Source organism: Taeniopygia guttata, chromosome 1 (assembly GCF_048771995.1).
Source record: "Taeniopygia guttata chromosome 1, bTaeGut7.mat, whole genome shotgun sequence".
Lineage (NCBI taxonomy): Eukaryota > Metazoa > Chordata > Aves > Passeriformes > Estrildidae > Taeniopygia > Taeniopygia guttata.
This window is the reverse complement of record NC_133024.1, coordinates 38719147-38745941: the sequence shown is the minus strand read 5'-3', so window position 1 is coordinate 38745941 and position 26795 is coordinate 38719147. Positions and strand designations below refer to the sequence as shown.

At 39.9% G+C, this 26795-nt stretch overlaps 1 long non-coding RNA gene across 1 annotated transcript in view; it reads right to left on the bottom strand.

Moving 5' to 3' along the window:
• Positions 1-1004: 1004 nt before the first annotated feature.
• The window catches only part of LOC121469759 (uncharacterized), a 72104-nt gene continuing 46313 nt past the window's right edge, over positions 1005-26795 (bottom strand). Inside the window, exon 3 of the long non-coding RNA XR_012055192.1 lies at positions 1005-2926. This is a non-coding gene — a long non-coding RNA (uncharacterized lncRNA). The remainder of the gene's footprint in view (positions 2927-26795) is intronic.

Genomic DNA, 26795 nt, shown 5'->3' with positions numbered 1-26795 from the left:
AACTACACTTAAACACAAACAATTTTCTGCTGGAAAAGAACATTTTTAGGGCAGTTATAATTCTCTAGGCTTTCATTCACAATAAATGTTAGGGACCATATCACAGTAAATGCCTGAATAAATAAGCACAACTAGCACTAAAATATGAATATTATTCAGTCTAATTTCCTTTGATTTTGACATGACAAATTTTGAAAGTGACAAAGTAGATCACACTTGTGTGTCACCTGATTGCATCTAATATAAATCTAGATGTGAGGTTGTATCATTTTAAATGTATCAACTTCTTTAGAATGCTTTTTGGCTGCTGACACATCAGCTAGATAGCAATGATCAATAAAAGCAAAGAAAATGCTGAGATACTAGAATCTTTATAATTCCCCTAGTCAATTCTTCACAAAGTACTTAGTACCCAAGTTTTATGTTTAAACTTGCCCAACTAAAAATGTAATTCATATGATAATGAAATGTCAAATAATTCTTGAGCTAGAGATCTAGATATTTAAAGTACCTGATTAGGAAGCCATTTCTTAAAGATATAAGGCATGATCAGATGCTCTACTCATCTTCTGTCTGTATTCAAATAGAAGTGTATTTGTTTAACTAGAATTTAGCTTCCTCCTCATAAATCACTCTCCAAGAGCACTAACATCTCATTACCAATTTACACTTACACATTCTATTATCCTGTTATGAAGATGAGGCCTATTAGAACAGACAGTTCACCTCGAGTTCAGATGCTGAAGAAAAATAGTGATGGATTGTGTGGAAGGAGAAAAAAAAACTGGTTTGCAGATGTTAGGCTTGTTGATTTGGCATCCTGCAAGACCTGGGCAAATTTGTATCAGACAAATTCTCTAATAACACCTCTGGTTTTAGCCTGGGACCTGCCTGGAATGCAAACTGTGTTAGAACTGTCACATGCTGCCAGAGGGAAAATTGGCCTTTTTGTACATCAGAGTGGTAAATCAAATCAAAAAGACACATCTATACACCACTAGATACATTAAATACCTCAACAAATTTTATTTAATTATTATTATTTTAGACACTACAGCCAAGAATAAAAGGTAGTTTTATTCAAAATAAGAAAGGTGCTGGTACAGCATGTAACTGCACAATGCTCTGGTTTCCAGCACAGAATGCATAAAGCATTTCACAACACCTATGCAGCAACAATGAGAATTTAGCATTGTGACAAATACTGCAACAAAAATGTAAGTTCAGTGATAACATCAACAATGTAAAGAACAATTGACACATGCAGAAAATTGTAACCAGACACTTGGAACTTACAGGAGTCCCTTCAGCTATTAATAGTGAGAATGATAACATGACTGAGTAACTGTTTTAATCCAAAGAAGATGAAACTATAGGAAATTGAAAGTCTCATAAGTATGATGATGTGAGAACCTGTTTAGACTATCACCCTACAGCTGGAAATCATAGAAATTACTGAGCTGAGTTTGCTTTGCTTTGCCTTGTCACCCGAGGCTGCAGCCAGGGTGGCACTGACGTGTCCTAAATGCAAACACGTTCAGAATATTCCTGACAATTAAATGGATGTCTCACAGCCTCACATCTATTATTTTCTCTGGGTGTTCTCCAATATACCTTTCTTTGAATTCCTGCAAGCTGACATCATGGTTATAATTGCTGAGTCCTTCTAATGCCAAAGTCCCAAAACATTTCAGAGAAATAGCTGATGAGGAATTACGATGTCTGAGCTTGGGGGCTTTGCTGCATTTCTGTGTGCTGGTTTCATAACCTGTGATACTGTACTTTTTTTCCATTTTTTTTTTAAATAATTGTATCCAAGCAATCACAGGAGGTCATTTGATTCATTACCTACATTCTTCCAAGAAGAAGAACATTCAAAATATAGTCCCTAATTTTAGGCAATCACCTTCTGATATGTTAATCAATCTCTGGTGCCTTTGTGGGATGGTGCATTTATAAGTCCTACATGATACATGAGAAAACACACATCCTCTTAAAAAACTGACTGAAAAACACACAAACCCTCCCGTGTCCAAATTATGCATAGCAGAATGTCTTAGGTTAAAATATTTTCATTGCAAATGCATAGATTATGATAGCAATGCTGACCACATAAAATTTAATCTAATTTTAGCATCAAGAAACCAATGTGCATGTTATAGAATGGTCATTCTTCATCCACTGTTTTTTGCTAAGTCATGAAAGAGCAGGAAGGTTTTGCTTTGCCTATCAAAATAGAGTTTGCATTTAGTGAGAAAAGTAATTCTTTCACCTGGAAGGTAATTTGATAACCACTAACTCACAAGAAATAGAAAGATCTGAATAGCTTAAAATTTCTAAAGTAATTAGGATTCTTTCATTTAGAGAACTTTTTCTTTGCTCCCAGCAAACAGAATTGAACCTTCATTCATTTTTCAGCTAATTAGAAATCATCACTGAGCTTCTTACTAATATGATGCTTTCTTTTAAATTCTTTGTATATACGTCTTAATTAGCAGTGGCATAGAAAAGCACAGAAACAATTTACACCCCACTAAGGAATTTTCAGCCCAGCTTGGTGGAAGACAGGCATTTCTCTAGCACATACTTTTCCAGGGAGGACAGATGTGGACATCCATTCTGGATGTAGGTCTCCTATGATTTCCAGACTTCCTTGCTGAAAACTGTTAGGCATTACAGAAATTGGCTGACTGTCCGTGTTTTATCAGCTGTTCCCAACAGGGTTAACACCACAGAAGTAGGGAAGAAGAGGTAAAAAAAAAAATTAAAAAAAAAATTTAAAAAAGCCAGTCTTGATGACTGCACCTTGCTCCAGTTGTGTATGGATCAAAGGGGATAAACAGGCAGGCTGTAACACCATTTGTTCACAGGCAGTACAAACACTACTGATATGGCACCGTCTGATCTGCAGCATTCCATCTGCCAGCTGCAAGAACGAAAAAGGGAGAGCAATTAAGAATATTAATCAGGGCTTGAAGTGCTGCATGATTCATTATTCACATGAAGAAAGACCAAGATATATCAAAAGATAATGTGTTTACTTAAAATAAAATAGAAGCATGATTTCTTTAGTCCTGCATGTTTAATGCAGTACATTTTTTTCTCCTGACTGCACTAAACTTTTCCCCAGATCTCTTGCACTCAATTTGAATAGTCAAGCACTTAGCTCTATCTATCTCAGTCTAATTCAAGCTGCTGATTACTGATTATTCAGAAGCACTGAGTTAACATTAGAGTACAGCAGCTAGATTATTTCCCTGGTGATCTCCATTCTGGTATTTCATAATGTCATTTCATTCATTCCAATTAGACTTTTCTATTAGCCAAAAAAAATTTAAAAAAAAAAAAAAAAATGAGGGAAAAATTTCTATTAGATACCTTGGTAAATGTACAAAGTATAACTGAGAATTTAATCCTTGTTGTGAAATTGCTTGGGAATATTAGCAAAATCAATCTACAAGTTTCATAGAGAAAAATATCTTTTCTGTACAGCAGAGGTATTTCTAGAAGGAATTTTAGCTTCTGCTGAGGAGCTATCTCCCCACAGATAAGTGAAGAACACTGTAAAGATATTTAAAGTGCTTAAAGATGCAGATTGGTGGTAATAGGGATTTCCTAAATCCTTAATAGACCTATGTGCAAGTAGAAACCGCAGTTCAAAATCTAAGGAAATAAAACATCTATTCACAAATCCATCCAAGAAAACCAGCCTTCTTTTTGTATGAAAGCCCCAGAAACAAAATCTTTTTTATTGCTGCCTGCCAGGCTATATGCCTTCTTGCTTAGACTGGCACTTGGGACACAACAGGCACCACCAAAGCAGGGCTCTTCTGCACACACATCCCTGAGCTGGACAAAAGAAAAGTTCAGTGCTTTCTGTCCTGGCCAGCAGTCTGCCTCCAGATCAACACCATCCCTTGCACATATCAGGGAATTGGAGGAAGTGTTCCTCGTGGATAACAAACCCAGGACACACATGGAAGTTATGCTGACCTCCAGAGAAAAGCTGCAATTTCCACAGCTAGGGAACCAAAAACTAGCTAAAACTGACTAAAGTACTTATTGAAGCTATTCTACTTCAAAATTAAGATCAGATTCCTGAGCTGAAGGTCCACATTCTTTTTATTCAGTCTCTTTCCAGAAATAATCAGGGCTCAAGATTTTAAAACATCAGGTATTAAAGGAAGTTTGGAGCATAAAAATTACAAAATTATTTTATGCATTTTCTAAGGTAGGGATTTTTGGGGTTTTTTTTCCCCTGGATTTTAGGTCAAACAAGAGTTTGCACCTGTCGGGACAAATTAAGACAATGATGTAGGTAATTTTCACATAAAGCTTTGAAGTAGGCAAAAAAAGAGCCTTTAGGAAACTAAGGAACCTCAGATGGAGGCCTTTAAAAAGATTAACCTCTGAAAAGTGCTCACAAGCTCTGCAGTAGAAGCTTGACAACCCTAGGCTGCCTTTGAAAACCATCCAAACAGAGGCTTTAGATGATTTGGAATAATTTAAAGAAGGTCTGCATGCCATCTTTAGCAATAAAGTAAGAACCATGGCACTTGATATCTTCTGTCATTAAAAGCTGGAGTATAACATTAAGCAGGTTGAAAGCAGATGGCACACTAAAATTGAATGTGTAGGTGAAAAAAAAAGTAAAGTAGGGCTGGAGAAAAGCACATAGAATTACAACCTTTTGTGAGCAGACAACATAGCAGTGAGAAAAAAAGACAGAGTACAGTATGCATTTATATATGCCAGTCTCAAAAATGATCAGAGCTTTGGCAAGAATGCATGAAGCTTAACTCTACAAAATGCAAGGGACAGGCTGGGTAGGATGAGTGCCTTATTCAAGTTTTCCTGTTAGGAGGGGTTGAGCACCTGGATGGCCTGTTCTTTGCAAAGAAAACCTACATCAAAGCAACATTTCTCTTTCTACTGAAATACACATATAAGAGACAACTCTTTGGAAAAGTTCAATAAAGACAGAACAAGTAAAAAACTTGATACAAAAAGTCTTGAGTGCTTCAGACCCTCTGAAAACAAAACGTCATTTTAACTTCTCTGGTCACATTTTGTTTGCTGCACTTCCCACCACTGCCTTTCTCATAGCCTCCAATATAGGTCTGCATTAATCCCTTCTTCAAGCACAGTCAAAGATCTCAGAAGTTAACCATTGCATGTTCTCAAAAAGAAGCTGTGTCCAAATGGCTGACATTTGTCTTCTGACTTTCATCAGTCAGAAATTTCCGTCTAACACCAGCGGTATCCAGAGTTTAAATAGCTTAAAACCATAGGGCTGAGCATACCAGAGTAAAAATCCTGAGTGCATATTGAGAAAAAACTTCTGCTCTGAAATACTTAGGGGGCACCTCAGGGAACTGCCAATACCTGTCCCACAGAGTGGTCCCCTGGGGTTGAAGGGACAGGGCAGAGGCTGAGGGGATAGTTTTGTTCACGCAACATGGTCTAGAGCAAGTAATCCAGAACAGCTTGTGCTACCCAAAACCAGGAGGAGGCTGTCTGTCATGCAAATTTAGACATCACGTTCCTCAATTTGGGAAGCCCCACGTGATTCAAAGAACCTCCCACAGTGAAATCTCCATTTCTATATCCATATATGTGCACATGGAGTAACTCAGGCACAATGCTGCAACTGAAAGTGAAATACAGCTTAATTGTTGAGCACAGAATGATGGCAACAAACTCCTTTTTAGGAATTTCATCTTAGTAGGTCCTTATATTTTGAATGCCTTTATTTTCTTATTTCCCCAATGCTGTTTTGGGTTTTCCTCTTAAAGAGATTGCAGACGTACAAGAGACTACAGATCTTACAAGCTTCGATTAGAGGAGAATATCCTGACTCCCCAGCTGCAGACAAGCACCTTAATGGTAGTCTGAGATAGAAGGAGTTTCTTATGCCACTATCAAGATCTTTTCTGTCAGTAGCTTTCATAGTGCTGTCAGATTAGAGTCCCCCTCATTAAGTGTCAGCCACTATCTGTTTTTCAGTGGAAAAGAGAAGGAAGAAATAATAATCCTTCTATATACTGGATGGCCTGTAGGAGAAAAATGTCACTTAATGACATTTGTACAGCAGATAATAACCAGACAAAATAAAGGGCAGGAATGGGTTTTTTTTTTCTTTTTTCCTTTTTTTCCTTTTGTTTCCTCCAGAACTCCTAGAAGAAATGTTTGTTACTGTTCTCTCAAAACTGGTTTTACAGGTGACTTGAAGGTTTTATTTCAGAAATTACTCATAGATCACTGAAGGGATAAAAGTCCCTTTTGCAGTCCCAAGCACACTAGAATATCTTCCTTTGCTGTTTGTGACTGACTGCAGTTTTCTTTCATCCTCAGGCAATGGACAAATTAAAAGACAATCCTGGCCCTTGTGTCGTCCCTCCAATCACTGTGCACAGGCTTGCTCTCAGCTGTGTCAGACCTTGCCATTACTGCACCTCAGTTGCTTTTCTCTAGATGAAGTGGAGAGGAAAAGAATTGTCTAAAGCGTTTTATCTTTCAGAGGATGTTTTTCTTTCCTTCAAGAAAATTTTGGGTTTGTCAGCTGGCAAACTCTGCACTTAGCGCATCCTTAGCAACCTGGCAGAAGGACAAGATATCCTTGGGCCTTCAGAAACAAGTGTTTTCTCCTTCCAGGTTTTATTTCCACCTTGGAATTCTTGTGTTTCTCTGCCTCAGAAAATAACTAGAAATACAGAATTAAGATTTAAAGAAAATTAGATAAAAGTGGAAGCAAACTGAATAGCCACAACATCTTCAAAACAGTACACAGACAGCATTTGTCATTGACTATTTCAGTGATCTTATCTTTTAGGATAGATGAGAAGGCTTAGAGGTTTCCACCTCCCCTCTCCACTCAGCATATGGACAGCTCTAATACTCATGAAAAAGACATGCAAAGGTCACAGCCAACATCATGGCTTTCTAAAATCACCTTCACTGATTCTACCTAGCCTGGTAGTATAGATAAGAAGACAGCTGGGAAGGATATGAGCAGCAGCCAAAGTCTCAAGAGAAGCCACTATGTTCATAAATCAGAGGATTCCAGTAAAAGATTCAAGGCATAAAGGTAGAAAAACTATCGTCTTCAGTGGCAAATTCTATACTGCATCTTTCTTCATCATTCTTGCCAGAAAAGTAACTGATAATGTGCCTGATATGGTCTGAAAAAGACTTGCTATTTTGTACATGGAGTCCAGTTGCCATACAGGTAGCAGGTTTTTGCTTGTCTATATTCAAAGGCTTTGCAAAAACAGATGTCTCTCTATATCTTTACGAGATGGGACTTAAATGTAAGCTGTTTTAGACAACAGTCTCAAGGTAATATGAAATAGATTTTTCTCCTTTTATTTTCTTAGCTTGGGCAGCATTTATTCTTCTTTTCCCTCAGCAGTGCTGTCTGAAGCATCTTGTTCATCTTTGTTTTGATCTCCATGTGAAATCTGCCTAAGACATACAGGCTCCCAAATCACAGCAGAAATCACCTGTGTTTGTGCGAGAGCAGGGAGAACATGAGCCACATCATTGGCCTTTCTTAGCATCAGCTTCACTCACTTCCTTGCCTTTCATAGATGCACACAACCCTAGGCTGTATTATAGAAAGCCTAAAAGTGGCTACCTAATGAACTAGGGGGTAAAAGCCTGTCATGACACTTTTCAACGTTGTAGAAAATTTCACTAATTACTATGAAGCTCTTATAGTATGGGCCAGGGGGGAAGTGTGGTGGTGGAACCCTACAAACCACAATATATTCACTCTTAGATTACATGGGATTAATGGACCTCAATCTAAGTGGGAAAAAAAAGAAAAAAATGTCACATGAGATGTCCACCTTGTAGTTCACTACCCTGCACATTGCCCACAATTTATTATGGCAGTGTGCTCAAAAAAAGGGAAACAAGAAGTCCAACAGACAGTCAAGAACTGTGGCTATGATATACAAAATAACTACGGCATATGCTTAAGATTATTTCTAAAGTTGCTGGTTCCATCACACTCCTGGTGTTGGACCAGTCTAAATACCATGGAGCTGTGAATACAGGGATTAAAGACAGCCATAGAGTGGTTCATCCACAAAGGACCAAGCAAGCCCACCATGGTGCTTGTTCCTGGACAATAAAGGCAATAGGTGACCTGAGGATTTTGCCATGAGACTGACATCTGGCAGTTTGTCACCTGAAACAGGCCTGACCTTGGAGTTAATCCAATACGTAAATATTATCATGGTTTTCAAATAATTCTGTATATCTGTTTCTAGACATAGTAATTCCTTTTGTAATACTGCTCTAATATATTCTTGCCACGCTCGTGCATCCATATTTCTCTACTGTTGAAAGCAATTGCCCATTAACTGGCAAACAACAAAACATTACATTCCTTCTCCTACCAGTCTTTGAAAATAGTCCTGTGCCTTTCTCTGAAACTTTATTCATAAGTTTCATGGGTACCAAAAAGGAAGGGAGCATCTTTCTCACAGAGCAGCATGAGCCTGGGTAGGTAACACCAGGTGCCAGTTAAGAAAAGTTTTCCATTGACAAGTATTGGCCAGTAATGGGCAAAAGGCAAATTGGAGCTTTGTGGAAGCTGAAGGGCCTCCTATGGGTTTGCAACAGTTATCTGAGCCATCATTTTTCTTTCCTTTAGCAGGAAAGATAATATAATCTATTAATATACCCTTGATGGTGGCAAGACCAGACCCCAGTAATGCACACAGGCAGGAAGAGACACTCACTTGGGCAGCATTCCTATACTTCAGCATGGGAAAAGATGCTCTGCACCATAAATAGACTCTTAATTGCCATAATTGTACAGCCAGAAGGATTGTGAGGGAAAATTCCTTGAATTCCCTCCAATCAAGATACTACAGTGAGTTCATTATAGAAAAAAAACAAATTCAGTCTTCATGCCTTGAGAAAATAGAAGCTTAGCACCTTTGACTACTGATAATCTTCAGGAAAAAAATTCTGGAGACCTTAAAAAATCTAAAATACATCAAACTCAAGAGCAATTCTGAGAGCACCAAAAGACAGATTTATTTGTCAGAGTAAGTTTTGGAACCTTTAAAATTTAAACAGCAATTTTTTTCCCATAGCAGCTGTAAGATTAAAAAATCAGGGGCTCAATATAAAATTGTATCTTGGAAAACAAGGTCTGTTCTTATTAAGAGTCAGAAATTGTGACTATCAAGTTATCCAAATTTAAAAATACAAGTGCAAAAATACATTACTTTAGCTTTTGATAAGTCAAAAAAAGGGGGCTATTGTAGAAATGTTAACAGATAATAGCACCCACAAAAATGGGAGTTCTATAAATCAAATGACACATCATAAATCTAAGAAGACAATTTATAGAAGCCTTACTAAAAATCTGTCATTCCTTTCATTTCAATGTCAGCATTACCCTGCAAATATAGAATACTTAGAGATAATATTTTCAGCAAGAAAAAATTGTGGCCTCAGAATGTTACTAAGAAAAGATGACAGATTGGATAGAATTAGGTTAAGGGGGAAAATAAACTCTGGAGGGCAAAAACTATGCAAGCTTGTAATAAAAACATGCAAATTTTAGAAATTGCACTGGGCTGAACCCTCACTTCAGCAGTGCTGAATATCAGTGGTGCTATAACTGAATGTCATGCTTTTGCCTTGGCCCAAAGAGACTTCTCTCATTTTACACTTTAGTTTTGTTCCAGTAAGAGAAAATAGCACAGCCCTTGATTGAACCCACTTTGGGAGTATGGATTTCAGAGAAACCTAGACTCCGTGCCACATGACTGATGGTTTCCTCACTGTGTGCATCCCACCACACTGGTCTCTCCACACTCAGAGTCCTTTTTAAATCTAAATTTCCGTACAGATTTACTTATGTTGAAAGAGTTGCACTGCTCTGGTTCAATCCTTCTGAACAAACACATAATGAGCAATGTTTTTCACAAACTTGCTACAACTCCTGTGACCATCTGAAAACTGATTTACAATATCACAGATTGGGCAACATAATCATGGTAACTAAAGATAATAATTATTGTTGCCATCTGGACGCTTTGAGGAGTTTGCACTTCAGTTTCTACTGGAGTAGAGCTGGTACAAAAGCAAAGAACAACAACAAGAAGTTAAATTTACATTAGCAGAAGAATAGTTGCTAATTCATGATCCACAAGGGGAAGCACTAACATTAGTTTAAATGTAATTTACACAGAAATATTCATGAAATTTTGTAGCTATTTTTCAGCTTGTCAAGCATATTGATGCAGCAGAATAGTTTCCTGATTATCAGTACTTTTGCTTCCAACAGTACACACATCCACTGAGAGCCAAAGGTTTGTTTTGATACCTTTTCCCTACCTCTACCAATCCAGTTATCCTTAAAGCCGACAGTGGCAGTGTGCATTTAGCGCATTGCCCTGCATTGCTGCACTCACTGTGGTTTGCAGGATGGGTTGATAATATCGTAGGAAATGTTTAGATCACCTTTAGCACAGTGCTGCTCGCAGGCATGGCAGGGGAGGGCTCGGCTCTGCCCTGATGAGCAGCAGCCCACTGCTATTAGTCACACGCTGCAGCACGGCTGAGCAGAGACAAGTGCTGGGGGATGACAGCTTTGGAAGCAGGGAGAGGTGGCCTTTTCTTTCGCTGTTCTGTGGCTACCCCTGCAGGCAAGGAAGTCACAATCTTCCCAAGACAGAGGAGCTTAGGGAGTACACAGCACTCAGATATGTGAGCGGAGATTCATCCAGCGCTCCTCAGAGCCACAGCAGGTGCCTCTGGGGCATCCAGCAAGAGGAGTGAATTAGATTATGGGGGAAGATAGAGGTCAAGAGATGAGCCACAGCTATGGGAAGGGACTACATTACAGTCCCATTTTGAGGGACATAATGTGTTGGAATATGATTTTTTTATCCCTGCCAACAGATTTTAAAAAGGTCACAGGAGAAAAAAAAATGTGTATGGCACAGAGAGGATATGCTCTTGTTCCACAAAAAGAGCAACCCAGTTTCTGTCACCTCACATTGATTTTATGACCATCAGTGCAGTGTCAATTTACTTAGAAGAACTGATCAAAGACCATAACTTCAGAAAATGTTTTTGTGAAACAGCCTAATTCCCTGTTATTGCTGTTTATGCCATGGGGGTTCACCAAAACAGTGAGTAATCATTTACCCTCGAAATTATTCCAATTACTTGATCAAATGCAGCATAAATAATCCAATTAGTATATTCTGATTCAAGCAGGCCCACATAATGTTCTTAAAAAGAAAAGAAAATAGGAAGAATAGAGAGATTTCAACCTGAAAGTATCCCATGTTTAGTAAAGGTTTGGCTGATTTTGTTAGGATGAGAATTGTATTGTTATGAACTTTCACAAGGAGGACATTGCAAAGTTTAACTTCCCTTAAACCAAAGTATTGTCCTGACACACTCTCAAGTGAGAACATGCCTTCTCCCAGGTGCCTGCCAGAGTGGCCTTTGGACACTCCCAGGTTCTTGGGGTTCTCCTGTGGAGGGCCAGGAGTTGGACTTTGATGATCTTTGTGGGTCCCTTCCACCTCTGGATATTCTATGATTCTATAATGTAGGTCCTCTCAGGGATTCATCTGTCCTGTTCACCATGGTAATTTTGCAGACAATACCAGTAGTACAAAGCTCTGCCACAGGAGCAAGCAGGGACCAAGCACTGTAATGGTTTGACCATGTCGGGCATAACCCGTTTCTTTTGTAAGAAGAAACAGGTTCACACTCCATATCTTATTTCATTTCCACATCCCCATAGCCTCTGGATCATTTCTGAAGAAAGAGAGAAGAAACTTTTACCAAGGCAAGCAGTGGAGATACTGAGCCAGGCAAAGGCCAACTGCTGCACCCCATTCTGGAGACAAGCCATGACTCTTCCCTGCCGCTCCCAAATGAGGGGTCTGAAGTATGTCCCAGGAGGTGCCACATGGGATGTCATAGGGTGTTCACTATGCACAGGTTGTAAAAGGAGATTGTCTTTAAAAATAATTATACTGCTGGCCATGACAGAAAAGAGATGAGCTAGTACAGAAGCAGAATTGGGACCCAACCTAAAAAGCTAACAAACCTTGTTCAACTGGAAGGGAGAGTTGCCCCCTAGCCACCCTTCAGTGGAGACTGAGAAGGTTTTATTTTTTCACTCTTGATTTTTTAATGTGCAAATCACATCTTTGGCATCCCTAAGGGCTGCTCAGGCCATCCCTAGCTTCCCATACCCATGCTAGCAAGTCAAGCAAGGTTATCCCAGGGGTGCAAAGTGACAGCCATAGTTTAGCTGTCCCTGGCACTGGGCACCTGCATGCTCTGGGAACTGGTTTCTATAGCTGCAAACCACAGTGCGGTACTGGTTACACAGCAATGGAAAAACGAGCTCCCTACCTTTGCCAGCAAAGCTGCTCTGCCTCTGGTGGCTACTGACAAAAGCCATTAACACCTGACATGCTAATATCCAATACTCACATTTTAGATAGCTGTTTAACTTGCAGCATTTTGGACAAGTTTGTCTACTTCAATTGGAATCAGGATTTCATCTTATTTAAGTCAATGACAGTATTTCTACTCATAGCAGGGGGGCAGCATTTCAGTCCAGCATTAGGTCTGTCTCTAAGGAGTATATCTTACATAATTTATGATTAAAAACTTGCACCACATTTACTGGAAGAGAGCTGGAAGCCTACAGAGCTATTGGACAGGGTTGCCTCTTAATGTCCTTGATGCTGAGTGTAGGTCTACCAGCACAGTGCAATGCAATGTGGAGCTGCCTGAAATAAGTGAGCATCAGAACAAATATACTCGCCACCACAGAGATCTCTGCTTCGCCTAATTAACACTGCTGAGAAACAGGGCTGATTAACCTGGGCAGAGCGCCACAAAACCATGGCTATCCTGCTTCCAGCACTTCAGCAAACTCATTAGCGCTGTCCTGGGCATCGTTGCGCAGAAATGAATTTGTGAATGAAGACCTGAAGAAGCGACGCCATCTGATAAATGCCGCAGCCCTCGGTGGCCCTGATTAGAGGGAGGTGGGGGAGCACGTCTGAACCACACCCTGCATGGAAGTTTTGCAAGACGGAAGGCTTGCTCCCTCTGCCTCCCCTGGCATGAGAAGCCATCAGGAATGTCTTCTGGGAATTATTTGCTGCAAAATGTAGATCCAGGTGCATGCTCCATGTTCTTTCACATTAAGACAAAAAAGGTCATCTCTCATGACAGGAGCTTGGAACTACATGATCTTTAAGGTCCCTTCCAATCCCCAACCTAATATTTCCTGTTTCACCAAAGGAAAAGCATCCCTCTAATAAAGCACTTTTCCTTCCTAATGATGAACATGATCTAATAGTGATAGCTGACCTGAAACCAGAAACAAATAAATATTATAGGCACTGAGGTAGTTACGGCCCCATTTCATGGAAGGGATATGTAGGTGATAATAACCTCACAAAAATGAAATGAAATGGTGCTGTCACTAATTCCATTTAATGCTCTAACAACATCCAAATTAGATGTGCTTATTAGTTCATAACATTGCTTGTTATAATTCTTAATCCCAGATAAATCTCTCCACAATGAGGAACTAATCTAATGAGCTAGTAAGAAAACAAAACAGTTTGAAAATAAATATTCTTAATGACAATAATTTGTGTGCCATGGCTGCAAACTGCCCAACACTCTTGCCCTTCTGCCACTTTTTCCTAGTTTTCTGTGTTATGCTCTCAGATTTCCCTATAAATGCCATGCCATATTACTATTACTCTATTTGAAAGGAATTTTGGGGAAAATTAGCTTATTTTGACATATTGCACTATCTCTCATAGATTTTTAAGATGTTCTGAAATTTCAAATGCTGTTATTCCAGAGTAGTTCACCTGGACATAATTCAGTAATTAATAGTAGATTTAAAAAACCAGCCATATATGAAGAATAATCTCTGCAGTTAAGCAATGCTGTCAACAAAATTAACAGCTTTCTGTCACACTTTCCCTTGTATGCGTTCCATTTGATTGTGGAAGGAAGAGGAAAGCAATCAAGCCATGATTCCACTTAAAAGAAGCTTTGATTTTGCTCACAATTTTGTCACATAGAAAAAGGTTCATTTAGAAAGAGAATCATGCTAAAGGAATGGTCCATTATATATAAAACAATCAATTAGTAGGAAGGTTACTGCTTCTGACAAATTAGAATCTTTAAAAGTTTGTTGGAAAGGATTCATTCATAGCTCAGAAAGACTAAGCAAGAGGCTGCTGTTGTAATGTCCTCTGGCTAGTCTCCATCAGTATTGCTAAATGATTTATTCATATCACTGACAGCATTGAATCTCTAATGATGCATGTAAGTGAGTTAAGATTAGTATACTTAATAGATTTAAAAGAATAGAGAAAGCTTTCCATTGCACATGCTCATCTCAAATCAATTGTTTCACGTTTTTGGACCTCTGTTTATCTTTATAGTCTTATATTTTGGACTAAAAAAGAACTTGTGTAAATTCTTCAGACTTTATCTGTTGGTGTCTCCACAGATCATGATTTATTTAGTTCTAAAGTCTAAGAAACTTTCTCTTTTCCCCTAACCATGCTTCTGAGCATAACGATCACTTGGTCCATCATGTCCAAACCCAATTACTGTATTTGAATCTGATTACAGGTCACTATCCCAGCTCTGCAGGAAACACCTGCCATCTTTCTTCACAGATGATGTCATGGCAATGACTTCAATGAATTTAGATTCTCTGTTTCAGTGATCCTTCTATCAGATTAGTAAGGGCAACTGCAGACCTGTGAATCACCAGATTTATTTACAGCTCCAGGAAAGTAAGATCACAGAGTTCAAATTAAAGGTACAAAATGGCTGTGAATGGAGTCTTTTTGGGAAATAAAACACAAAACCTCCTGGATCCTACTGACATGAAAGGCTTCTAAAAGGCAGTAGACAAGATAATAGAAAATAAATGGACCAAAGACTATTAAAGATCCTTATCACGGAGTCACAGAATGGATGGGGTTGGAGGGAACCTTAAAGATCATCCAGTTCCAACCCTCTTGCCATGGGCAGGGACACCTTCCAGTAGATCAGGCTGCTTAAAGCCCCATCCAAACTGTTCTTGAACACTTCCAGGGATAGGGCATCCACAAGTTCTCCAGGCAACCTGTGCCAGTCTCTTACCACTTTCATGGTAAAGATTTTTTTCCTGAAGTCTGATCTAAACCTACTCTCTTTCACTTTAAAGCCATTCCCCCTTGTGCTGTCACTACGTGCCCCTGTGAAAGGTCTCTCTCCAGATTTCTTGTAGGCTCTTTTTGGAATTGAAAGGCTGCTATAAGTTCTCCCCAGAGCCTTCTCTTCTGCAGGCTGAAAAGTCCCATCTTTCTCTTTCTGTCTTCCTAGGAGATACTTATGTCATTTAGGTTTTTGAACCCCTGTATGGCTCCAGGAATCTTATCCTCTTCTATCACTGCTATTGACCACTGTCAAATACAGGATGAGCAGCCAGATTCACCTCTGATCTTGCAGCATTGACACCCCTGTGTCTTAACCTGGTAGACAAAATGGCACAAATTTGGAATATGACTCCTTGAGGGAAAGCTGGAAAACCACTTTCTTCCTTGCAGCCTTCCAGGAACAGCCCCACCTGCCTTAGCTCTGCTCTCCATCCCAGCTCTCCTCTCCATCCCATGCTGCTTTCTTTTACTCCAAAGGCTTTCAAACAACCTGCATGAACTGCAAAGCAAATCAACTACAAACTAGTTTTTAATGATGGCTGTAATTTAAAATAAGAACAAATCAAAACCCCTGTCAGTAATATTACCTGAAAAGGGAGAAAAACAGATAAAGTCTCAGTGAAATTGCCCAGCATCTCCACTTCAACTCAGGCTCTGTATTGATGTGCAGCAGGATAATATCCTTGAGTAGGCTTTGAATTGCTCATGACAGAGGCACATTTCTGTCAGTTGGTGCTGTTATTCTTGTCACCTACCCTGTCTCCCTGTTCTCTCTATGCAGCAAATTATGCCAGTCAATTGTCTGCCTCTTTCACAACAGTTTCTGTGTCTTCTTTCAGACCATGCAAAGACATTCTTAAACAACTTTCTGAAAAAAAAAATTTGCATAATTTTCTGCACTTTGGGGACAAGATTTAGGAATCAAGACACTTTTTTCTCCCTGTGTATCAGTTTATCAGGGCACAGATATACTTCTGTCAAGCTTTATAGTAAGGCTCAGAGAATGGTCAGGAATAAAAAATGGAAAGAATAGAGATATCATTTGCATTTAGAGTATGGTTTTGTTCTTTATATTTCAACCTTTTTTCTGTCTCCATAGGTCATAAACAACCCAGTGAAAACAGAATTGTCCTTATCCACCTGAATAGCAACTAGCAAAGTGAGCCATTGCTTCTGACTGGTGTTTTCATGTCTTCACGGAGCCTTTTCCCACTATATATCAGATTATATTAAAAAAATTACAATTATGTCAACATCTATAATAATCTTAAACTGAAAATATTTCTACTTTTTACTATTCACTTAATTTACTGAAAAAAAAGCCACCTCTATATTTTAGTCCATTTTTTTTTCTGTGGAATTGGAGCTATGTGTGTTTGATTGGTGTGTTTGCATAACATTCTCAATATCACTGGAACCTACAGACTGACTTTTAATGTAATTTAACAACAGTTTGAAAGATGATTAAGTTTCTGCAAATTTCATGCAAGTAAATGAATGGCCAGAAGCAGAGGAAAGATCCCATTCATGCCCCAGCCAAAGAAAAGTATACCAGCGTATAGACATGAGGGTATATACCTCAAACAGAGCCTAAAGAGAAAAGGTTTAGATGAAGATCATATTTTCTCTCCCTTCCCTTCATCTGCCAAAAGATACAAATCCAAAGGACACCAGGCCTCATATTTCCATTGCTTATAAAATTACTCTTCTGCCTTCTCCTTCAGTTAGCATTGCAAAGCCCAGCACTTAGCACCCAGAAGCAGGAGAAAGGATGGAAGATATTTTGGCTAACATTAAAGCCTAAGGATGATCTACGAATAAGATTGAACATAGATAGTCCAGGGCAGTTACTCACATTATTTACTTGCCTGCTGTTTATGGAAGTGGATCTCGGTTGCCCCCAACCTTCTAACTGCCCTGTAATGTGAGCACTAAATTGATGGTGATTACAGTTATGCATGTTGTTTATAGACTAAGCTGCTGGCATTAAAAAACACCTTTCTTCTTGTAAGGACATGAATGCATTATGAGTTGCAGACACAGCCCTTTAGCAAGCCCCAGTTGAAGATTCCCAGTTTTATTTATCTAGGTATTAAAGCTTCAGCTTTCCAAATATGAAAATTAAAAAGGAAAATCCTTCAAGCCATTACTCATACGAATATCACTTCTTTTTCTTTTTTCATTATTTGAATGACTCACAGGCAATTAGTAAGCTGCACCAGGGTAAGGATTCTATATGGCCAGATTGTGCATTATTAATTTATGCAGAGTACCATTTACTCACGTTAACTAGTCATGCTGATTTCAGGAGGACTACTCACAGGACTAAAAGTTATTTTGCTTATGGAGTTCTAAATTTCTATCCCAGGAGTATCATGTTTCTGGAAGAAACTGTTAATCTTCATTTTTTTTCCTTGCTTTAGGCAGAAAACTGAACTGAGAGTGTAAGCTATCTTAATTAAATCTGATCTGAAGCTTTGCTTTTCTAGTTAGCTCATGCATTCTGATGTGTAAGCTATACCCTAATCACTCCTCAACATAGTCTTCTGGGTGATGATATCTAAATATAACAATTAGTGCAGAGAGAAAAAAAAATTAGTTCAGACTAGACAATATAGGAGAAAGATAAACTCCAGGTGGCACAGTTATTTTTTGAAAGACAAAAACTGCATTCCTCACTGGGAGTCAGTGCTCATAAATTAGAATTCTATTTAAAATGTGTCAGTGACATTTTCATATCTATTTATTTTAATGTCTATCAGCATTTTAAAATTAGTTGAGGTTGTATTGCTATTACAAAGGTTAAATGAAGAGATTATGAGTTGCACAGATGTTTATGGTTTGGGTTGATAGCTCTGGGACATCCCATTCTGGAGGCATTGTGTTCCAGTTCATTTTAACAGTAATTAGAAATACCCCCGTAACGAGGTGCTTGCTGCTGAAAACAACTTCATTAGTTTGGGTGATTCTATTGGTTTCCTTTAGGGTAAGGAATGAGTGTTAATAGTTGTAATTTAATAGGAAAATTACCGAAGCAAGGAAGATTCCACTGAATCTTAAATGAGGCATTAGACAGACTTTTTTTTTTCCAAATAATGAAATATAAAGGAAGAGCAACAACCTTAAAAATTATCATATGAATGGATTTACCCTAGACCACATGAGCAAATTTGTTTAAATATTTTAGATATCACTTGAAGTTGTTAGGAGCCTATGCAGAAAATATCTATTAGCTTAACAAATTCTGAGGACATTTGGCTGCCTGCTTGAGCATTTGTACACATTCTGACTCTGAACCAAAAGCCTGCCTGTCAGAAAGGTTGTGTTCTCTTTCAGAGAGCGAGAAGGATCTTCTTCCCCTGTCAACATGATATTAGTCACCACGGAGAATCTTCTTTAAGGTACCACCAGCTCCCATCAGGCAAAGCTGCCCCAGTTATGCTGGATCCCCTCCTCCTGGGGGGGATGATGGATTGAAGGTAAACTTGCTAGGCTGCCTGAGCTGAGCTGCATAAAGTCACATCCTTGCTAGAGATTTCCTTTCTCTGCAACAGGAGGTGTTGACTACTCTCAACCTAGGGAACATTTTGTTTCCTGGGTGGACATGTATTATTGTACTGGGTCTGGCTGAGGTGGAGTTCATTTTCCCCACAGCAGCCTCCACAAGGCCGTGCTTTGCATTGGTACCTGAAAGGAGCTGATAACACCCCACTGATTTGGCTCCTGCTGAGCAGTGCTGGCAAGGTATTGGGGCTGTCTCCCCAACATTCCCTCTCCAGTAGGCTGGGGTTGGGGGGGGCAAAGTCTTGGGAGGGGCCACATCCAGGACGGCTGATCCCAACTGACCAAAGGGACATTCCATACCATATGATGTCTCAGCAATTACTTAAGAGAGCGCGGGGAAGCTGTGGCATTCATTACTCTGATGTTTGTATCCTGGAGCAATTGCCATGTGTACTGAAGGCCTGTTCCCTGGGAAGTGGCACAGCATCATCTGCTGATGGAAAGTAGATAATAAATCCTCTGTTAACCTTTGCTTCAGCACACAGTCTTTGCTTTTGCTTTGTTAAAGAGCTTTTATCTTGACCCATAAGGTTTTTAAACACCTTATTTTCTGCCCTTCTGAGGAGGGGAGTGATAGAGTGGTTTGGTGGGTACTCATAGCCCAGCCAGGTCATCCTGCCACAGTCATAAATCACACCTAACCTAATCTCTGTCCTCCAGCACCTACTGAAAATCAGTCTGGTCTCCAACAGCTTTTCTGGAGGCCTTTTCTGACTCTTCTGCCTTCCCTCCCTCCTCTCTAGTCACCCCCCCTCTTCAGCTCCTCAGAGATCTCTAAGGCCTTCCTAATAGAATGCTGGTCTCATTAAGAATAGCTGGACAGAATGAGGGTGCTCTGTGAAGATGCTGTCTGTGACCTGCTGAGTAGCTAATTCAGGGTTCTAGCAAGAGAAAAACATCTTCCTTGATAAGGTAATCCAAAGCCACAAAAGCAAACACTCTCTCTGAAGAGATTATCCACTGTATCACAGCCACGGTCAGAGTACAGGATAAGCACATGTCCAGTAAGAAGTTGGCTACCAGAGGTCAATGGAAGCAACAAACTCTTGTCAAAACAAGAGAGCAACTGCTCAAGTTGCTTTGCTTCTCTTTCTGCCATCTTGCACTAAGTCCCTGGCAGTGCAGCTCCCTTGCCCAAAGCAAAGTTGTATTTCCTTTACTAGAAATGGCAGCCCCTTACCTACTGAATGATGCCACTTGACAGCTTTCTGACCTTGAGAAATTAAAAAATATGTGGTTCTGGAAGGAGGAGAGAAACATTATTGGAAGAAAGGTGCTATTAACATCTCCATCAGAGTTTAGAAGACTTCAAGAAGGTTTGAAGACCACCTACTTCTGCATCTGAACACACAGTGGGAGAGGAGAGGAGAGGAGAGGAGAGGAGAGGAGAGGAGAGGAGAGGAGAGGAGAGGAGAGGAGAGGAGAGGAGAGGAGAGGAGAGGAGAGGAGAGGAGAGGAGAGGAGAGGAGAGGAGAGGAGAGGAGAGGAGAGGAGAGGAGAGGAGAGGAGAGGAGAGGAGAGGAGAGGAGAGGAGAGGAGAGGAGAGGAGAGGAGAGGAGAGGAGAGGAGAGGAGAGGAGAGGAGAGGAGAGGAGAGGAGAGGAGAGGAGAGGAGAGGAGAGGAGAGGAGAGGAGAGGAGAGGAGAGGAGAGGAGAGGAGAGGAGAGGAGAGGAGAGGAGAGGAGAGGAGAGGAGAGGAGAGGAGAGGAGAGGAGAGGAGAGGAGAGGAGAGGAGAGGAGAGGAGAGGAGAGGAGAGGAGAGGAGAGGAGAGGAGAGGAGAGGAGAGGAGAGGAGAGGAGAGGAGAGGAGAGGAGAGGAGAGGAGAGGAGAGGAGAGGAGAGGAGAGGAGAGGAGAGGAGAGGAGAGGAGAGGAGAGGAGAGGAGAGGAGAGGAGAGGAGAGGAGAGGAGAGGAGAGGAGAGGAGAGGAGAGGAGAGGAGAGGAGAGGAGAGGAGAGGAGAGGAGAGGAGAGGAGAGGAGAGGAGAGGAGAGGAGAGGAGAGGAGAGGAGAGGAGAGGAGAGGAGAGGAGAGGAGAGGAGAGGAGAGGAGAGGAGAGGAGAGGAGAGGAGAGGAGAGGAGAGGAGAGGAGAGGAGAGGAGAGGAGAGGAGAGGAGAGGAGAGGAGAGGAGAGGAGAGGAGAGGAGAGGAGAGGAGAGGAGAGGAGAGGAGAGGAGAGGAGAGGAGAGGAGAGGAGAGGAGAGGAGAGGAGAGGAGAGGAGAGGAGAGGAGAGGAGAGGAGAGGAGAGGAGAGGAGAGGAGAGGAGAGGAGAGGAGAGGAGAGGAGAGGAGAGGAGAGGAGAGGAGAGGAGAGGAGAGGAGAGGAGAGGAGAGGAGAGGAGAGGAGAGGAGAGGAGAGGAGAGGAGAGGAGAGGAGAGGAGAGGAGAGGAGAGGAGAGGAGAGGAGAGGAGAGGAGAGGAGAGGAGAGGAGAGGAGAGGAGAGGAGAGGAGAGGAGAGGAGAGGAGAGGAGAGGAGAGGAGAGGATTATGTGAAGCCCTTGATGTTTTCAAGAGTTTTCCAATGACAGCAGACGGGACTGAAATTGTGTTAAAGAAGTGCACTTCATAAAGGATGACATATACAAAAAATATTTTTAAAAGAGAAGGTATAATAAAAGGTGTAAATAGAAAAGGAAATCAGGTGGGAAACAGCCCCTGAGTAGAGACTATGAACACTAATTCAGATAAAATATTTATAGACACCAGTAAGAACCACCATGTGATGCAGTAAGAATTTGAGAAGGGGTCAAGAGTATCCTGAGACTACAGAGATCAGAAGTAATTCAAAATAAACTCAGAAAGACACTTGAGTTAGAAAGTCATAGAGCTCAATTCAGAGCTTTTCCTGCCATAAAACAGCCAAAGGCCAGCCCTGGAAAAGGGGGATGTAGCATACTGGTTACAACACTTTTCAAGAATTAATGGGTGTAAGATGTCCACAGAATGAACAAAAAGTATGATAACCAGTAAAAATGTATTAATAATGCATTTTTGGGTTTTTTCTGATAGACCTAAATTGGTTAAAAGCACGAAAGAAAAGACAAAGCCAAAAACTATCACATCTTTCTCACAAACTAAATAACAGGAGAAAAAGCAGTTACCTTGATGGATATGATTCAAAGAGTCATTGAGAAGATGGCTAAAACATATTGGCAAAATTTTCTCATATAGCCTTGCTAATATTTCTTCTCTGTAACCGATAAAAAGCAAGTAGCATAAAACTAGAAAACAAATGAATAATAAAATATTTCTGTTGCTAATATTTAACATTCTTCAAAAATCATAACAAAGCCATGTTCAACTGTACTCATTGGTTATACTGTTTACTGCAAGGAAAAGCTATCTAGTAAATACTTTTCTGACTTGGGAGTGATCCAGCCACATGTAATCATGTTTGAAATAAAGATCTCTTATTGTGATGAATATAGTTTAATGGTGCTGCTTATTCTGACAATATTAATAAGTATGGGTAAAGTTCATACCTCTGGACTTCTATTCATTAAACAGACTTTCAGAGCCCTTCTTCTGTGAAAGCAGGAAGAAAAATATCAACTCAGTTTACAACACTGAGAAAATAATTAAAGAAAGAAATCCAAGAAGTGGTCTCATATAAAGAAAGAAATCCAAGAAGTCGTCTCAAATTAAACTTAATTAAAGTTTCCATAAAGAAGCTTTTTGCCACCTATAAATAACACATCTAGGGAGGATGAAGCATATGGATTTTTATCTTTGATCTTTATTGAAATCAAGCAAGTAAAACCAGATGTGTGCATTACTCTCCTTAGAAAATCCTTCTAGCTTAGACCAAGATAAATTCAATAATTCATGTCCAGCATCAAGAAAGGTTAAAAAGTAATTAGTCTTCTAATATTGAAATGCACACCAGCCTGATAAGCAGAGAACAAGAATTTACTGGACAGATGCTTATTCTCCCAGCACAAGTGACCTGTGGAAATCCTCAAGGGCCTAAAAGGACTAGAAAAGCAGACAGCGTTCAGCTGAAGGTAAAGCTCTAAGAACAAAACATCTGGTGAGTCTTCCAGATTGTGTGAAAATAAGAGCTTTTTCTGTTAGGCAGCTCCTAAGTGGCAAAGAAAAAGATCTCTCACTTTCTTTTCTTTCCTCCTTCCCCGACTGAAGTATCTGGGCTTGGCAGCAGAACCCTTGGAGTTACACAGTAATAACTCAAACAGGCCCAGAAAAAGGGCAGGATTCTCATATGGTACCCTCAGCACTGAACAATCTCAATTTCCCTTGAGCCCACCATATACTTTATATCCAAGTTTTTGTTCCCTATTTTGTGGATTTACTGAAGGCAAAAGATAGGGTCCCATCAGACCTCCAGCACAGATCAGAATAAACTTGCTGACTGCATGACTTGTTCATTGCCTACAACCAGCCACTTCAGTGTCCTCCTGCATATTTCCACAACAAAACCTACAGAAATAATTGTCGTCGCAGCTCCTGATTTCTGAAACAATGTGTCTGGGGATTTTCCCATCTTCAGCAGTTTACAAAGAGTTTCAAAAGCTACCTAAAAATTTTGCCTTTTGCAAATTATTTGAGTTTCAATATAAAGTGAAGAGATTTCAGATAGATGACTTTTAAATGACAAAGTACAGAGTTTACTAGCACTAGCAAGTTTGCTTGACTTCTTATTTATAATCTCCTAGGTGGGAAAAAAAAAGTGGTTCCCCAGAAACAGTTTGAAGTCTCCATCCTTGGAGTCTGTAAAGACACAACCAAAAAAAGACCTGAGAAATGTGGTCTAATTTCAGAGCTCACCCAGCTTGGAACAGAAGGTCATACTAGAGACCTCTGCAGTCTCTTAAAAAAAAAAAAATTAACCTGTGTTCCTATTCTGGATTATTACATAAATCCAAAAAGTGACAATACCTATATATATATATATATATATATATATATATATATGTATGTATTAAAGAGTTTTGAATAAAATATTTTATTCTCAAGATTCCAAAATGATGGAGGTTTGCATTTATAGCAGTATGGATAAATTCTTGGCCCATTTCAGCAGTTTTCCCTAGTCATTTGTCATTTGCCATGGTTAGAAACAAGACACTGGACAGATGGACCTTTGGTCTGACATAGTAGGGCCTTTGAGATGGCTGACATAAGGGAAAACGAGGCATTGTTTATCTGTCAGACCAGGCAGTAGTGTGTTGTCAGAGGTTTCCATGGAATCAGCACAGCATAGTTCACTGTCAAGTGTGCTGCATAAATAATGCTTTTAGAATACTCAAGCTGCAGATTAGTAGAAAGACAGAAGAAAGTTCACATCACAAATCATACTATACAGCAGGGAGATAATCAAAAGACAAACTGCCGCCTCAATGCCAGCAAATTCACAAGGATTTCCAAATGTTAAATGTAAGTTTACAGCTGCAACTAAATTCATCTTTTCAGTGCAGGAGTACAAGAACAAAAAATACTCTCAAAAATGTTTAAGAGCATTCCAATTTAACAGTTTCAAAGGTCACACCTATTCAGTGTTTTAGTCTGGATGAAAATTTATGTTTGAAGCAGTCACCTTCACCTCCAAGCTGCAGCTGGATTCCTTGCCAATGAAGCCAAGGAGGAGCTGAACCTCCTGCACACTGACCACAGGTGAGTACCGGGCTCCTGAGGTGGTCCAGCGTAAAACTTCTGAGATGCACCTAGTGTGGACATCAGTACCTCTGCAACAACTCCACAGGCTGACCCCAATGCTTCATGCTACTGCTCCACACCGTGGCTGATACAAACACAGCCAGAGATGAGGAACAGTTAAAATCGAAGCTCAGAAGGAAACAGGGTTCCCCAAATGAGATTCAGGGATTAGTCTTTTTTGGATCCTCAAAAACCTGAGGGACTTGGAGAATTCCCCTTTGGGCTGCTTGCTGATTACAAATAGTCTGGGATCTACTCCACTGATGCCCATGATCCACACCCTGCTGCAAATCTCTGTGTGGTGACTAGTGACAACAAACCACACAAGCAGAGAAGCAGGAGCCTTCTCTGCCAGTAGCTTGCAGCCAGCTCCTCTTTACGAGGAGGGTGCTCATGATTCAGGGCACATCCCAGAAGCCACCCTATAATTGTCCTTTGTTGGCTTCCTCATACATATATATAAATGCACTGCTTGAGGGAATGAAGTGAAGAAAGAGAAGAGCTGTGATTAATATTAATACAATCACTTTGATATTCACTCAAATCAGTAAATTGAAGATGCTGAATGTTTGGGAAATTCCTCACCTTTCAATCTGCAATCACTTCTTCAGCTGATTGTATTTATCAAACTCCACAAAACAAAGTACAACAGATCGGTAAGCTCTGACAGCACTGGGGATCTGACAGAGGAAAACAGAAAGGGAGGAGGACAGTCAGGGAAGTAAGACCCATTTACAAATTCCTGGGGGCACTCAGATGTGTGGACTCCCTAGAGGAATCAAAAGAAGCCCAAAGCAAAGCCTGGGCCAGCTGACCCAGCAGACCCACATAAAGCCCTTTCTACCTTTACCCAAACTGCCAACAAAAACAGAGCAAGACTAATCAACATGAACTGTTTAAGTCAACTGGATTTATCATTTACCATCAACTCAAAGGTCTTTTTTCAATGTTCATTAACTCAGCAGTGGCTGGGGGTGTTTACCATGTCTGACATTACAGCAACCTTCATCATAAGTGAAGGTTTAATGTGTGAAATGGTACTCTGCAAATGTTTCAAGAAAATACTTAGAGGTCAGTCATTTCATTCCATCTTGATTTTACCCTTCAGATTATTTTCACTTGTAATAACACCATGTAAAAAGTTACTCTGAGTAGTGTGGAGCAAAACTGTAGCCAAAACATACAATTTAGCACACAAAATTTTTGATTTTTGGAGGGAGTAAAGGTAAATGAAAAACAAAATCACTTTCAGGACATTGAAATATTTTTCTTTTTCTAGGGCTATGAGCGTAAGCTTCATATACAGCCAAATAGAAAATTTTGCTGTATATGAAGCCAAGCTTCATATAAGCTTTACCTTAAGCTTCATTAAGCTTTACCTTAAAAATACTAGGTAAAGCTGTATCTGGGCTGTTTTAGACTTACAGAAGCAATATAAAGTTCCATACTATTTTAGTGCAAGTACTAGTATGAATGGTGACATTTGCTGCCACAGACCTCAGTACTTCTGAACAAAAGATAGTTGAAAAACAAAATATCTTGCTAGAATGATAATTATTGACAAAAATATAATGGCTATGATTTCAGATCAACAACACATGATCACATCAGAAACGTAAATCCCTGAACCAAATCACAGCAGGGACTTGAGCCTGATTCTGTTAGTCCATTCTTGAATTCTCAAAAGATCAGGCTAGCAACTACCCTCAGCTGATCTTCTCCAAGGTGCTTGAGTTTTCAGGGATACTTGCAGAGCATCCTTATTTCACTCTGCAGTGGAAGGACTGTTCTTAATACTTCTAAAGAACTGGAAATCCTGTCTAACAGTCAGTTTCTTTTTTTCTCCAAATAAATATTAGTGAGATCTTGCTTTTAAGAGAGCTCTGCAGTGTTAGGCATTCAGCTGGAGAAGTTTAAAAGAAATCTCATTGGTGGTGCAGAACTTTTTTTATGCTGCCATAAAGCCAGGAGAAGTCAATTAGGTCTAGTACTTCATTAACGATGTTCACAAATCACATTTATGGCAAGTCTCATATCTATTGCTCAGTTAGAATATGCCATTTGGAAAGACTGGTTTTGACACCCTTATATGATGGCACTGCAGCTACTGCTGGGGCAATTAATTTTTACTTGTGCTCCGGAGAAACCAAGCAAAACTTTCTAAGGCATTTGGCCAATAACACACTCTTTAGGGCAATGAAGCCTTTGCAGGAATCTTGGCTTTATATTACCACTACGATCAAACCCTTAATGAAATTGCTTCATGACAGAAGCCTCTGGACTATTGAGAAAAAGCTACAAAAATAAATTAATGCACA